Genomic DNA, 14,188 nt, shown 5'->3' with positions numbered 1-14,188 from the left:
CCACATGCGCACATGCACACATGGACAGTGGTTATAAACTATACCATGAAGGTAATTAATTAATTTAGAACAACAACAGATAGCTAAGACAAGTAAGGAAGAAAACCATGAAAGAATGGGAAGCGAGTGTAAGCATGGAGTTTTAGATATAATGTTCACAGGACAGGACACCTCACTCCTGGGCAAGGAGTCATGGCAGTTATGCATGCTCACCAGCGCCCCAAGTGGCCCCTGCTGCACACTGCACCTCTGCTGCTAGAGAGCATTATCATTGCTGAGTCACCACACCAACACTTTAACACAGTTTTTTTGCTTATTGTCCTGAATAAGACAACCGACAGCTCAGAAAGTAAAAAACAAAACAAAACAAAACAAAACCAAAGACTAGGAAGGAGTATTGACTAATTAGTTTACGTTGCTTCTAGGACCTCACTTTGTTTCATCTCACCAAAAAACCCAGGCTGGAATTACAGCAAACTCAGCCACAGTGGGAATCCCCACAAGGGATGGCCCCAATCTACCCAGATAGCCAGCTGGAAATCCAGGAAACACATGAAATGTTGGGGCGACCAGTCTAAATCATGTACCAGAGGAACCCGCAGAGGGGTGCATGCACCCCTCAGACAGACACAGAGAGAAAAGGCACCTTTCACTCCCGTGCCCACAGCAAGGTGGGCCTGACATGGAATTTGCATGAGGGTCTGAGGGATCTGGCAGAGGGAATGTTCGGGTCCTGGCTTGGGAAAGCCCTATAGTGGGTTGGGCTATGGTGCTGTTATTTTCTACCTTGATACAGAAAGAAAGCAACAACAGCTGGGGAGCCTGTTGCCATTTCTTAGAACAACACCTGGCTAAATACTTGGGGGATATATGCACGCACATCAGCTGGGGCTGCTTCCTTACTGCTCGTGATAGGACAGGTTGGTAGATAGGGCAGGTTGTATAGGGAGGTGACATCAACTACCATACAAGACAAGGCTAATGTAATATGTTTATACCTTGTCCTAAAACATAGGCTTTGGCAGGGGACTTAATACCTGGCATCTTTTCAGTAGAATATAGCAAAAGAAAAAAGTATAAAGATTACTGAGGTCAGAAATTATCCCTGTTTAGCATGTTCACATCTCCTTCCAAAGGTGTCTCTGGTTACTTCTGCAGGTGATCCTGCAAAGGTCACCCTGTGCTTGTGGCTGGAGTTCGGAGAGGCAGGTGGTTTTCGTGGCACAGTATTATGAAAAGTGAAAGTGGACCCATGTCACCCTGATTCCCCTGTGGTTTCAGTAATTTAACGTGGTGATCATGTAGGGGAAACAAGAGAAAAAAATCTAGGAAAGCAGGATAGTTAGCAGATGGCGGCATTAGAGGTTTGGGTATTTATTTTAGAAGTAGACAATCTAGCACTCTTGTCTCCAACGCTCACATAGTCTGGCCACCGAAACCGAGTTGAGACCAAAACAAAAACACAAAGACAGCATTTTCTCTTTCCAAGTTTTATTTAACCAAAGTTGGAGGATTTTATCTTTGTTTGTTTGTTTGTTTTGCATAAAACCTTGGATTACCATGCTATTGTCCCTTGTTGGGCACAATTTACCAAATGTGCTTCTGGGCGTGGGTTATCAGTGTGGGCTTTAAAACATGGTGGGAAGCAAACATCAATTCGACGTATCCCATTATAAACAGTAATGGGTAGCTTTGGGCTTGAGCTCCTTCAACAATCATTTCTTCAAACCAGATATTTAATTCTGCCTGAAGAACTGAGCTATGTTCTAAAGAGATGACTGAAACAAGAATTTTAAGAATTCTCAGCAAGTCCCCCATTTTGGCAGAAGGAGAGATGGCTCAGGAGGTAGCATGCTTGCAATGCAAGAAGACCTGAATTCAGATGTCTAGCACCCCCGAGGTTTGCTAGCTGGCCAGGTTGACCAATTGGTATCCCATGAGGTTCCCATGGTTCCCATGAGGAACCATGTCTCAAAATTAAAATAAAGGGACTGAAAAGATGACTCAGCACTTGTTGAGCAGTCTTGAGGACTCTCAGCACTCACATAACGAGCTGGGTGCCCTGTGCAGGCCTAAAAAGCTAACATGGAGAAAGGAGGATCACTGCAGTGTCCCCAGGCGATGAAACAGGAGCGCCAGCTTCAGAAAGCAACCCTGCATCAGAGGAAAAGGTTCAGAGCATTAGAGGGAGGCTTGGGATGCCTCTTAGCCACTGCACATACTCAGGTATGTGCACTAGTGCATACATTCACCCAGACACATACACACATACACATAAATAAGTCTTTTAAAAGCAAGGAAGACAACCAGTGTCAGCCCCAGGCTGCTATATGTATGCACACACACACACACACACACACACACACACACACACACACACAAATAATTAAATAATTAAAAATCACTATTTTTGAAAATAATGTTTGTTTCTCAATTTTCACAGTGGTGCACACAGCTCAGAGCTGTTACTTGACTTTTATACATGCATTTATATTCATAGTGACTGGGATATATCTCTGGGTCAGATAATTTGAGGCCTTTTTATTGTGTTGTGTTAATTCCAAAATAGCTTCAAATATAATTCAGTCAACATTTTTTGTTGCATCTGGTTAGATTCTTTAAAGACAACATCCAGGGAGGAGGTAAGGGGATAAAATACATAGCAACATCATATAAAAGTGTGTGGGTAGAAAAGGGAGAAAGCATCTCTTAAATGTTTCACGCAGGGGCTGGAGCATCAGCTCGAGAGTTTTCAGATGACATACTGATCTTGCAGAGGACTCGAGTTCAGTGCCCACAACTCATATCCACAACTTAAAACTGCCGGTACCTCCAGCCCAGCCCCAGTGGACAGACGTAACAGCTCTGTCATCCATGGGTGCCCACACTCACATGCATACACACACACACACACACACATACCTTAAAATCTGTTTCACTAGATCTCTCAGAATTTTCAAATCAGAAGAACATATGCCTAGAAAGCAATCAAAAAGCATCTATTCACTTCTAGGGCTGCCAGAGCCAAATTCCACAAGCTGGATGGTTTAAGATAACAGATATTCACTCTCTCAGTTCTGGAGGCTACAAATTCAAAGATGAAGAAGGTGTGAAGGATTGGCAGGATTGTGTCTTCCTGGGATAGTGTCTGATATTGGCCTGAAATCCTTGGTATCCCTGGCTTGTAGCTCCATCACAGCAGCCTTTCCCCTGGGGGTCACTCTTCTCTGTGTCGGTTTCACTTCTCTTTTCTTACAAAAGCTCAGATGCAGTTAGTGTGACTAACTTAATGGCTGCACATGCAAAGGCCTCTTCCCCAAACACAGCACCTTCAGAGACACCAAAGTCAGGGACTCTACACTCCAGGGAGCCCAACTTGAGCCCAAGGGGGGTTTCCAAAGTATTCTTTGCTTAAATCATTTCAGTGCCATTCTCCTATGGCTCCTGAACATTTTGGTGTACATTTCTTAATAATGAGGGCAGCCCCTTAAGCAACCAGAGCACACCCGTGAAAATCAAGAATTTAACACTGACACACTTTCCTCTCTAATACATGGCGCTCTACTCAACTTTTTCAAGTTGTTCTGATAAAAGATTCATAAACAAAAAGTAAAATCCTCCCCTTCCCTCACCTTCATGACCTAGGATTCAATGCGTGGACCATGCAATTGTTGTATTACTCTGATCTCTTTCAAGGTAGAAAAAAAAATCCCCAGATGTCCCCTTTCTAATGATTCTGATGCTTTTTTGAAGAGCACAGTAACTTTGCAGAGTGATTTTTAATTTGCCTTTGTCAAGATTCAAACAAAGCTGTGCATTTTTGGCAGGAATCCCACGGAAGGGTGGTGTGGTTTCTCAGTGTATCATGTCGGGAAATGCATGGTGATGGCTTGCCCTGGTATTGGCACTGTAGACTATCATCACTTGGTTTAAGATGACACATGCTGGGTTTCTCTACTGTGGGGCCTTTACATAATTAATAAGCAGATGATAAGCAATTTGTGGGGAGACACTTTGAGGCTATGTAAACATCCGGCTCCTCATCAAACTTTTACCCACTGGTTTTAGCATCCGTGGATGGTTTTTTTGCCTGAATCATTTATGAATATAAAATGGTAATTTCAGACTTCGTCATTCCTTCTAAATTAACTAGTACTCTCCTTGCACTGGAGAATAACCCTTTTCAATTGTTTATGCAAATAGGGACTCATGGATCTTTACTTTATTCAATGGGTTATAATATGTTACTGTTGCTACTGGGACTTCATTCTGGGCTGCCCCCAGTTCCCTGATCACTGTTCATCTCTGTTGAATTAATTCATACAAGACATCCAAAGAACAGAGTAGAAGGCAGGCAGCATTTATGACTCAGAGCTTACTAAGGTGAGGAATTCTCAAGGGAGAATGTGGTCAGTGGCTAAATCGACCATTGTGCCAACCTAAGAATTTTAGATAGGTTTGATACTATTTCTTAAAGTTTCTGTAATGTGTTTTGTTGCCCAAGTGATTGACAGTCCTATTGTTAGTAGCTATATTTAAGGCTTGATTTCATTATTTTGTGTGTGTGTGTGCATGCATGTATGTGTGTGTGTGTGAGAATGTAGACGCCTGAGATTACCAGGCTAAGGCATCAAATATCCTAGAACAGGAGTTACAAGTGATACTGAGTCACCCATTGGACATGTAGGCAATTTCTGCAGTGCCCTTAACCACTGAGACATCACTCCCAGCCCCTCATTTGGGTTAGCTCTTGAAGGAGAGGAGATAATATAACATTAGTCTTTACTAGATAGTAGCTTATGGACTCTTGGGTGGTTTAGAATCCCATATCTCCACCAAAAGCCAAAGATACAGCTCGTTCTATTGGAGGCCTGCCAATGGGAGTGGAGTCCAGTCTCAACATTTAAGCTTACTAATATCTGATTGGGTACCAAACACTATTCTTGTGTTTCCTGTCATACTTGGCCAGTGAGAGCCCTTTTTTTTTCTGCCCTTTCTATCCTCCTACTATTTGAGCACTCCCTTGCTTTATGATTCAGTAAAATGTCCCAGACTTACATTGTCTTTGACTAAGACAATAGAATTAACCATTTCTCCACCATGCCATGTTTTATCAAATTGAGGACCAATATTTGGGAATTATGATTCAGGTGCTAAGCATACACATTTCTTTCCTGGAGTGTCATTGTCTCTGGGCTTTTCCCAGAAGACACACAGGGAATATGTGTGTGCATATACAGATCTAAGTAAGCATATATATGATATATGTATATGCAATATATACATATATAGCCTTTTCTATATTTCGCTACCCAATAGATATCTGTTGATCTATAGATAGGAAAATAGATAATGCAGTAGGCAGAATTCTAAAGATTGCCTTCCCTAAGATTCTTGTCTCAAGTTATTTAATCAAACATTAATGTAGGTACCACTATAAGGGGATTTTTGAAAGTGTAATTAAACTCCTAAATCTATGTATGTATCTTTGGGACAAGGTCTTGCTTTGTGGCCTCAGCAGCTCTAGAACAAGCATTCCTAGTGCTCCCATGATGCCTGACTTCATTTGATCCTGAGTGAAATTATTCAGATAGGCTTAGGCTACTTAAGTTCTTTAAAAAACAGTCTTCATCCTCAGCGAGCAGCTGGGAAGTGGAGAAACAGAAGCAGCACAACAGGCTGCTGCTGGCCAGAAAGGGGGCTTAAAGAGCTTGTAATGGCCTCCACTCACAGCCAGGAGGAAAACACGTGTCTCAGTCTTACCTCCACAAGTAACTGAGTGCTGCCAACAACCAAAATGAGCTTGGAAGATTGTTTACCAGGCCTGCTAGATAGGAAGGCAATGTTTGGACACCTTGACTTCAGCCTGAGGGGAGACTGCACTCAGAGCCCCGCTGCTGAGTTCCTTTGGATGCTGAGGAAGTATAAGCTGAGAGAAATGAGTGTTACAGCAGCAGTAGAAAACGTATAGACACTAACGCAAATATAATCATCTAAACTTTCCCTGATAAACACATGTTAGTCATAATGAGCCCTGTGAGAGTCACTATTATTATCAACTTGACAGAATCCTGAATTACCTAAGAGACAAAGTTTGTAGGTATGTTTGCGAGGGATAATCTAGTCAGATTTGCATCTAGGTAAGAGATTATCTTAACTGAGTGGGAAAACCTGCCCACTGTGGCCAGTTCTATTTCATGGGCTTGAGTCTCAGACTGAGTAAAAAGGAATAAATTAAACCAAAAGTAGTATTTACCTCTTCCTGTCCCCTGACTGGGGATACAATGGGACCAGCTGTCCCAGGCTTTTTCCCCCATGACCTCTCCCCACCAGAATGGTGCATACCCTTAAATTGTGAACTAAGATAAACTCCTTCTTAAGTTGTCAGGTAGGTTGTCACAAAAATAAGTAACTAATACAAATCCCTTTCAACCATGTTTGACTTTGTGATAGTGAGGTAGGATAGGGAAAGGGGTTGGGGGGATTGGCAGAAGAACCAACCACAGGATTTGGGAATTAGAATTTGTAGCCCCACCCACTAAACCTCCCAGAAGGGGAGAGGTCCTATGGCCTGAGTTCACTCACCCAGGACTAATGATTCTCTCTTCCATGCTTATGTAATGAACCCTCTATATACACCCTAAACAGTGGGGGTTGAGCAATGTCTAGACAATGTCATGAACACATGAAGGAGCTGAGCCGGCTTGGAAACTCTGTTTCCCTTTACCCTCACCCCTTGCTCTTTGAATCTCTTCCATTTGGATGTGCTTCAGTTATGCCCTTTATAATAAACTAGGGATGGTAAGGAAAAGGCCTCACTGAGATGGGTGAATCTTTATAGTAAATTATCAAACTTGAGGAGGAGGAGGGGGAGGAGGAGGAGGAGGAGGACTTAGGACCTGCCCCCTCCCTGTTTGTAGCCAGTCAGTCAGGAATACAGATGGTTCTCTGGAACCTGAAATTGGCATCTGAAGTGGGGACCGTCTTGTGGGACCAAATTCTTAACCTGTGGGCTTGCACTAATTCTGCTAATTCTGGGATAATTAATGTCAGATCTGGATTGTAGAACACCCTGGATGTCCAGAGAATTGGAGAATTGGTATGAGACAAACTCTTACACATGTGATATCAGAAGTGTCTGTGTAGAGAGAGCAACCCCTGTGTTTATTTAAGCACACAGCTCCTACATATTTCTTTTTCTGGCCAGATGTTGTAAAGGAAAATCCTCGATTTAGGAAAACGTAAAACATAATCACTTTTAATTATAGACACAGAATACATAGAGCTTGTTTTGCTATCTATTAGGAAAATATCTCCTCCCACAACTATAAATTTGGCTGAGAGACAAGGACAGAATAATTATATATTCACCTCTGCCTTTCAATGAAGACAGAAGGAGCTTTCCATTTCGAATTTGTTTTGTTTTGTACCACATGTGGGTTAATTAGATAAAACCATGTCGTGTGCCAGTTTCAATCAGCCTGAAAATAATCAGAAAACCAGGTTTGGCATAGCTTATGCTGTTTTGGCGAAGACAGACAAAGCCCAAAATGCAAATTGGCTCCAGAAAACAACGTGTGTACCCCTGCCAGCTCTTCTTCCAAGGGATTATCTGTAGCTGGTGCCCAAGCAGCTGATGCTGCTCCGGGTGACCATTAGACAAACCTACAAGGCACAGATACCCACTTTCTCCCATTAGACAGTAGCCATCTCCACAAAGTGCACTTACTTTACTGTTTTTGACATAGGCCCAAACTGGCTTGCCAATTATCTGCTCTCATTAACTGCAAAAAAAAAAAAAATGGTGAAGTTTAAAAAAATTGAACATATATTTTTAGTTTATCCCCTACTGACTTCCTTTGAGTTTATTTCTTAAATTTAAAAAATTTCCATGTAAGAGGAGTCCTGAAATCATCCCACGGCTATATTTCCTTGTTGTATCCAGTTCCCTGAAACACTAAAAGACAAAGGCCAGGAGTTTCACTGTCTTGCTTCTTTAATGTGGAGTCAATAGTGTTCAGGAGATAAATAGTTTAACAAGTAGCCAAGCAATAAGAGGAATAATTATTTTTAAATTAAATCCAGTTCAGCTAGCTAGCATCATTTATGTTTATAAATCTTTCTAGGTAAGTGGCATGGCATCAAGGCACAAAGAATGACTGTACATCAGCATGTGCTGTGGTTTGGATATGACACTCCTGCTAGTCTTATGTGTTGGTTGCCAGCTGACATAACTTTACTGGTTGTTTGGCTTTTGAAAGCTCTTCATCAATGGGTAGATTTACGTTAGGCAGTTGGTCCTAATTGGAGGAAGTAGGTTACTGAGGGTGAGCCATTGAAGGATGGAATTTCTCTCTAGATCTGTTTTCTCTTTCCCTGTCCTTCTGTCTCATCTGTCTCTGCCAATTTCATGTTTCTATCTGTCTGTCTGTCTGTGTCTGTCTCTCTCTGTGTCTGTCTGCCTCTCTCTATATATATCTATCTGCCTCTCTCTCTTTCTCTCTCCCTCCTCTCTTCCCTCCTCCTCCTCCTCCTTCTCCTCCTCCTCCTTCTTCTTCTTCTTCCTCTTCTTCTTCTTCTTCTTCTTCTTCTTCTTCTTCTTCTTCTTCTTCTTCTTCTTCTTCTTCTTCTTCTTCTTCCTCTCTCTCTCTCTCTCTCTCTCTCTCTCTCTCTCTCTCTCTCTCTCTCTCTCTCTCTCTTTCCTTTCTGGACACCACAGAGTGAGCAGTTCTGGTCTTCCACTTGCTTAATGGCTTCCTTTTCTATGTCACCACAGTCCAGGAATAGGAGAGCTAAGGGACCAATGACTGAAACCTTGAGAATTGTTCACAACCCTTCCTCTTTTAAGTTGTTTTTCTCAGGTACTTTGTATTAGGGGCAAAATTCTAGCTGAGATATCAAGTTCCAACTGGATTCAATATTCTTTGATGTTTAAAATAAATCTTAAATGCCTTTGCTTATTATATAAAGATGTTTGATATCTAGATGTTGGCATTTTGCCCACCTCATCCATCTTTATTTTCTTCCTTATGATTTAAGCTTTGGCAAAACTGATCACCTTGTGATACTAATCATATGCAATGCTTTTGTATGGTCCATGCTTCCAAGTCTGCCTCATCCTATAATGGATCACATCTGATTGTAGCCCCTCATAGTCACCTTCAGTTCTGGTTTTTCTCACTCCTTCCTTGGACAGTCTTCCCCCTACACTTTGTCCTATAGTACAGCCTCTTTGCTGACCAAGATCATGGTTGGTAGGTGAACTGAGAAAATCAGTTACATCTGGGATCACAATATTAATGATACACACTTTGCACAATGTTTTTAATATCACATATAAACAAACTTGTAGAGAGAATTTTGGTTTCTTAAAAGACACATACATATTATAAGAATATGGTTTCATTTTAATCCCAGGTATGGGATGTGGGACTGCTTCAGACTGTCCACAGCAGCTGACTATGATTTGCCTTGTGCTCTAGCAGGGGCATGATTTTTTTTTACCAGCTGTGGATAGTTTCTCTCTCTCTCTCTCTCTCTCTCTCTCTCTCTCTCTCTCTCTCTGTGTGTGTGTGTGTGTGTGTGTGTGTGTGTGTGTGTGTGTGTGTGTGTGACATTTGGAATCCTGGGGTTCTTCAGAGGGTAGATAAATGCCAGAGCCCTGAGAGCTGGTTGGTCATTCTTGGCTGCTGTTGGCTGTGGTTTGTTAAGTAGTCGTGAGCAAAGAAGAAACAACAATAAGAAGAAACTAGATATCCTGATGGCAAAGATCAAACTTGCCCAAGGACCTTGACATCCCTGGTCAGCAGGAAGTAGTCTAACAATGACATCACCCTCTTTCCCCTCTATCCTGTTTTCTTTCCCATTTAGTGTTAGGAGGTTGAAAGGGTAGAAAAGGGGTGGAGAAGGGTGGAAGGAAAAAGGGCCTACGGAGTAGCCAAAATTCCAGGTACATGATTTTTCTTTTCTGTGTCAGCACCAAGGAACACTTTTAGACATTTCTTTTCCTTTAGACATAGGGTCTCATGTAACCCATGAATGACCTTAAACTTACTAGGTGGCTGAGGATGACCTTAAACTTGTCATTCACATATGGAGACTAGAGGTTGGTGTTGCATGTTGATGTTGAGTGTTTTCCTCTATTGCTTTTAATGTCTTTGTTTTACATTTATTATTATTATTATTATTATTATTATTATTATTATTATAGTGTAGTAGTTTGAATGAGAATGGCTCCCATAGACCCAAATATTTGAGTATTTGGTCTCCAGTTGGTGGAACTGTTTGGGAAGGATTAGGAGGCCTGGTCTTATTGGAAGAGGTGTGCCACTGTAGGTGTGCCACTGTAGGTTGGCTTTGAGGTTCCCAATTTGCAGTGTGCCTCTCTGCCTCCTACTTGCAGTTCAAGATGTGAGCTCTCAGCTGATCCTTTTGCCATGCCTAACCCTCTGAAGCTGTAAGTCAATGCTTTCTTTTTGTAAATTATCTTGATCATGGTATTTTGTCCCAGCAATAGAAAAGAAACTAAGACACACAGGATGCAGGGTCTTTTTCTCTCCAAGGAATTGGATGCATCCTCCCAACAATATAGCTTACTGCCATCCCCCTGGGAACCTGCCAGAACATGAAGGTGAGACCCTGTTGCTGAAAAGACCTCAGGACATAGAGTGTTGGGTCAAGCAGTACAGGTCAAACAGGAACAGTTTGTTTACCATGGATTTCTAAAGCTAATTGATTAGGGATGTGGCCCGACACCATGACCACAAGCAAGTAGCTCTTGAAGGTCTTTTTAATAATAAACATACAAAACAAACAAACAAGCAAACACAATGAAAACCACAGAAGCAGGAAAAGGGGGGCAATACTGGTAACTTGTCCTTTATGGGGATTGGCTGTGTCTGTGCCAGCAAGGAATTGATTGGCCATGGCTAGTTTTTGCAGTTTACCCAGGAAAGGTATGGGGTGAGGGGAGTGCAAACTAAGTAGACCAGAGGGAAAATGGAGGAGTTGAAAGACAAAATGGAGTTATCTTGGTCTTTTCAAGAGGAATCAAACTGGTACTGACCTGGGAGCCTCCTCCCTGAGGTCTAGATTTCATATTATTGGAAGGTGCTATGCATGTCTTACCCAGCTCTAAACCCTGCGAACCACAGCATGACTAGCCCAGAAAAACAACAGTGACATTTGTATCTTCGGCATTACTATCAGCTGTCTAACTGTACTAACAGCCTGCTCAATAGGAGGGTACTCATGCCTGGTACTGTAACCCTAGCCAAGAACCCATGACTAAAGATATAGATTCTAGAGGAGAACCTACTACCAAAGTTATAGTATCTAACTGCCCTCTGAGTGTGGGAAGTCACATGTGCCGTTGCAGGGTGGCTCTGGCTTCCGCTGGTCACCATGCATACATAGGCAGTAAAGTTCTTTCGCCAAGATGAGGTTTTGAGAATTAACCAAAATTAACCAATCAGATGAGAGACAAGTTAACCAATCAGATAACAGACAAGTTAACCAATCAGATGAAAGAGAAGTTAACCAATCAGATGTAGGCATGCAAATGAGGTGATAAGCATAACCCAAGCAAGACCAATCCGGGTGTGAGACACGCCTCTCCTAGGCCTATATAAGCAGCACCAGTTCTGGGCTCAGGGTCTCTTCACCTCTGCAATCATGCTCTCCCAATAAACGTGTGCAGAAGGATCTTGTTGCAGCGTCATTCTTGCTGCGCGCAAGATCTGAGTACTTATTCCTACACCACAGATTAGTGTAGCTCTCAGCCCTTATCCAAGACAGACCTTAGTTTATCAGAGGATACTATAGAGATCCACAACATGGCAAAAGGCAGAGAATAAGTAACTCTGGGGGTGCCTAGCCACCTTCACCAATAAAATCCTGGTGCCTAAGGCTCAGGGAATATTCTGGAAGTTGGAGCAGCAAGATCGTAAGAACCAGAGGACTAGGGTGATTGCTGCAAGATAGTGTCTTCTGGGTATGACAGTGATGCAGCACCCGTGAGCTCTCACCAATAGAGGTTCCTGCAAAAGACCACACCAATCAATATGCCAATGTGGGTGGTGGAAACTTAATAAGGCTACCCACTGATTACAAAGCCAGAGGGAGTTTATAGATGGCGAGGGTAGGAGAATCAGCTTTCTCTGGGGACAAGCTTTGTGAAGGATGACAAAAGTGGTCAGCCATAAACACATCTACACAAGGACAACACTAACTGGATGGTGTGTGTGTGTGTATGTGTGTGTGTGTGTATATACATGCCTGTGTATGTGCACAAAATAATATTAATTATAGAAGAAGGGGTCATAGATTTGGGGGTCTTTGGGGACATGGAGTGGTTGGAGGAATAGAAACGATGTAAATACAGTATACTTACATACAAAATTTCGAAAAAAGAAGTAGGAAGTGTCTTAGTCGGAGTTTCTATTCCTGCACAAACATCATGACCAAGAAGCAGTTTGGGAGGAAAGGGCTTATTCAGCTTACACTTCCACATTGTTGTTCATCACCAAAGGAAGTCAGGACTGGAACTCAAGCAGGTCAGGAAGCAGGAGCTGATGCAGAGGCCATGGAGGGATGTTCCTTACTGGCTTGCTTCCCCTGGCTTGCTCAGCCTGCTCTCTTATAGAACCCAAGTCTACCAGCCCAGGGATGGTCCCACCCACAAGGGGCCTTTCCCCCTTGATCACTAATTGAGAAAATGCCTTACTGCTGGATCTCGTGGAGGCATTTCCTCAACTGAAGCTCCTTTCTTTGTGATAATTCCAGCTGCGTCAAGTGGACACAAAACTAGCCAGTACAGGAAGGAATGTGTTTGAAGAACTTACTAGATTCCAGCCAATTAGGTAAGTTCCCTTTTTTTTGTTCTTGTGACAAATACCAAAGAGAAGTAGATGGCTCTGGGGACTTCTTTTTATGGTTGACTAGACCCATTACTATAGGTCTGCATTGAGGAAGACCAAGTGCAAGCTTGTGTTGGAAGGGACTGCTCACTTCCCCATAGCCAAGAGAGGGAACCAGACAGCTCTACCTAAGATATAAGCTCAGCCCAATTCAGTGACACTCTTCCTCCAACTAGACCCTACCTCAGAGTTCCCAACAATGGTGTCCATCAGTGGATTGATCCTCTGATTAGTTTAGTGCCTTCAGGATCCACTTACTGGAACCAAAGCCCTTTGGGAGGGCACTTACCATCCAACCCATAATAGCCATCATTCTAAGATGGCTACAAAGATGACTCACTTAATGCATATAGTGGAGTTGATACTGTTATCTACTTATTGATGAGGAAGCAGGCACAGAGAGTTTAAGTTATGTGTTCTTTCTCTGAAAGTCCTAACCAAATGTTAAACTTTTGACTGAGATGTTTCCAAAATATATTAGCAATCTCTGCTTTTGTTTTACAAGGTCCATAGAACGTACTACGATCTGTCTTTGAGAACGTAAAATTAATTAAGAGAAAAACCAATAGAAATTTAACATACTTCTACTTCTCTTTTATTTTTCACAAAACAATATTTATCTTTATTCTTTTTTTTTTTTCTTTTTTTATTTCCAAGACAGGGTTTCTCTGTGTAGCCCTGGCTGTCCTGGGACTCACTCTGTAGAATAGGCTGGCCTTGAACTCGAAATCTGCCTTCCTCTGCCTCCCTCCCAAGTGCTGGGATTAAAGGTGTGTGCCATTACTGCCAGGCTTATCTTTATTCTTGTTTGTTTGTTTGTTTTTTAGCCCTTGTTCTCCCGGAACTCTCTCTGTATACAAGCCTGGGCTGGAACTCACAGAGATCCACCTGCCTCTGTCTCCTGGGTGCTGAGATTAAAGTTGTACACCACCACGCCCAGCTATTTATCTTCTTTCTTAAGGAAGTCAGAAAAGTGAGTTGAGCGAAACCCAGAAGAGATCCTTGAGCAGAGAGGAAAGGATTTTGCTGCTTTTGTTTTTATCTTTCTTGCTGGTAAGGTTGAGCCTACTAAAGAACCAAAGGTTGAGAGCAGAGTAGTCACTGGAGATGAGATTTCTCTCTAACACTGTCCACTTCTGTAGAAGTAGCAGTGGAAGGAAGTTCAGTAAAGTCTGGAAGCAGCCAGTAATGTACTCTCCATAGACCTGAAATGCAGCAGGCTGACTCCTCTCCATGCTGCCCTCTCTTCTGCTGTGTTTCCCACCCCAGCC

At 42.4% G+C, this 14,188-nt stretch overlaps 1 long non-coding RNA gene across 1 annotated transcript; it reads right to left on the bottom strand.

Annotated features, from left to right (window-relative positions):
• Window positions 1–1,514: 1,514 nt before the first annotated feature.
• LOC147001918 (uncharacterized) lies at window positions 1,515–7,766 on the bottom strand. Its single transcript, XR_015044748.1, has 3 exons — window positions 7,730–7,766; window positions 2,923–2,977; window positions 1,515–2,154 (listed from the first exon to the last, which is right to left on the bottom strand). It is a non-coding gene; the product is annotated as an uncharacterized LOC147001918 (long non-coding RNA).
• Window positions 7,767–14,188: the final 6,422 nt, after the last annotated feature.

The sequence above is a fragment of the Mus caroli genome, unplaced genomic scaffold (genome assembly GCF_978045245.1).
Source record: "Mus caroli unplaced genomic scaffold, Mus_caroli_1 scaffold_12, whole genome shotgun sequence".
NCBI lineage: Eukaryota > Metazoa > Chordata > Mammalia > Rodentia > Muridae > Mus > Mus caroli.
This window is presented reverse-complemented; position numbering and strand designations above follow the sequence as displayed.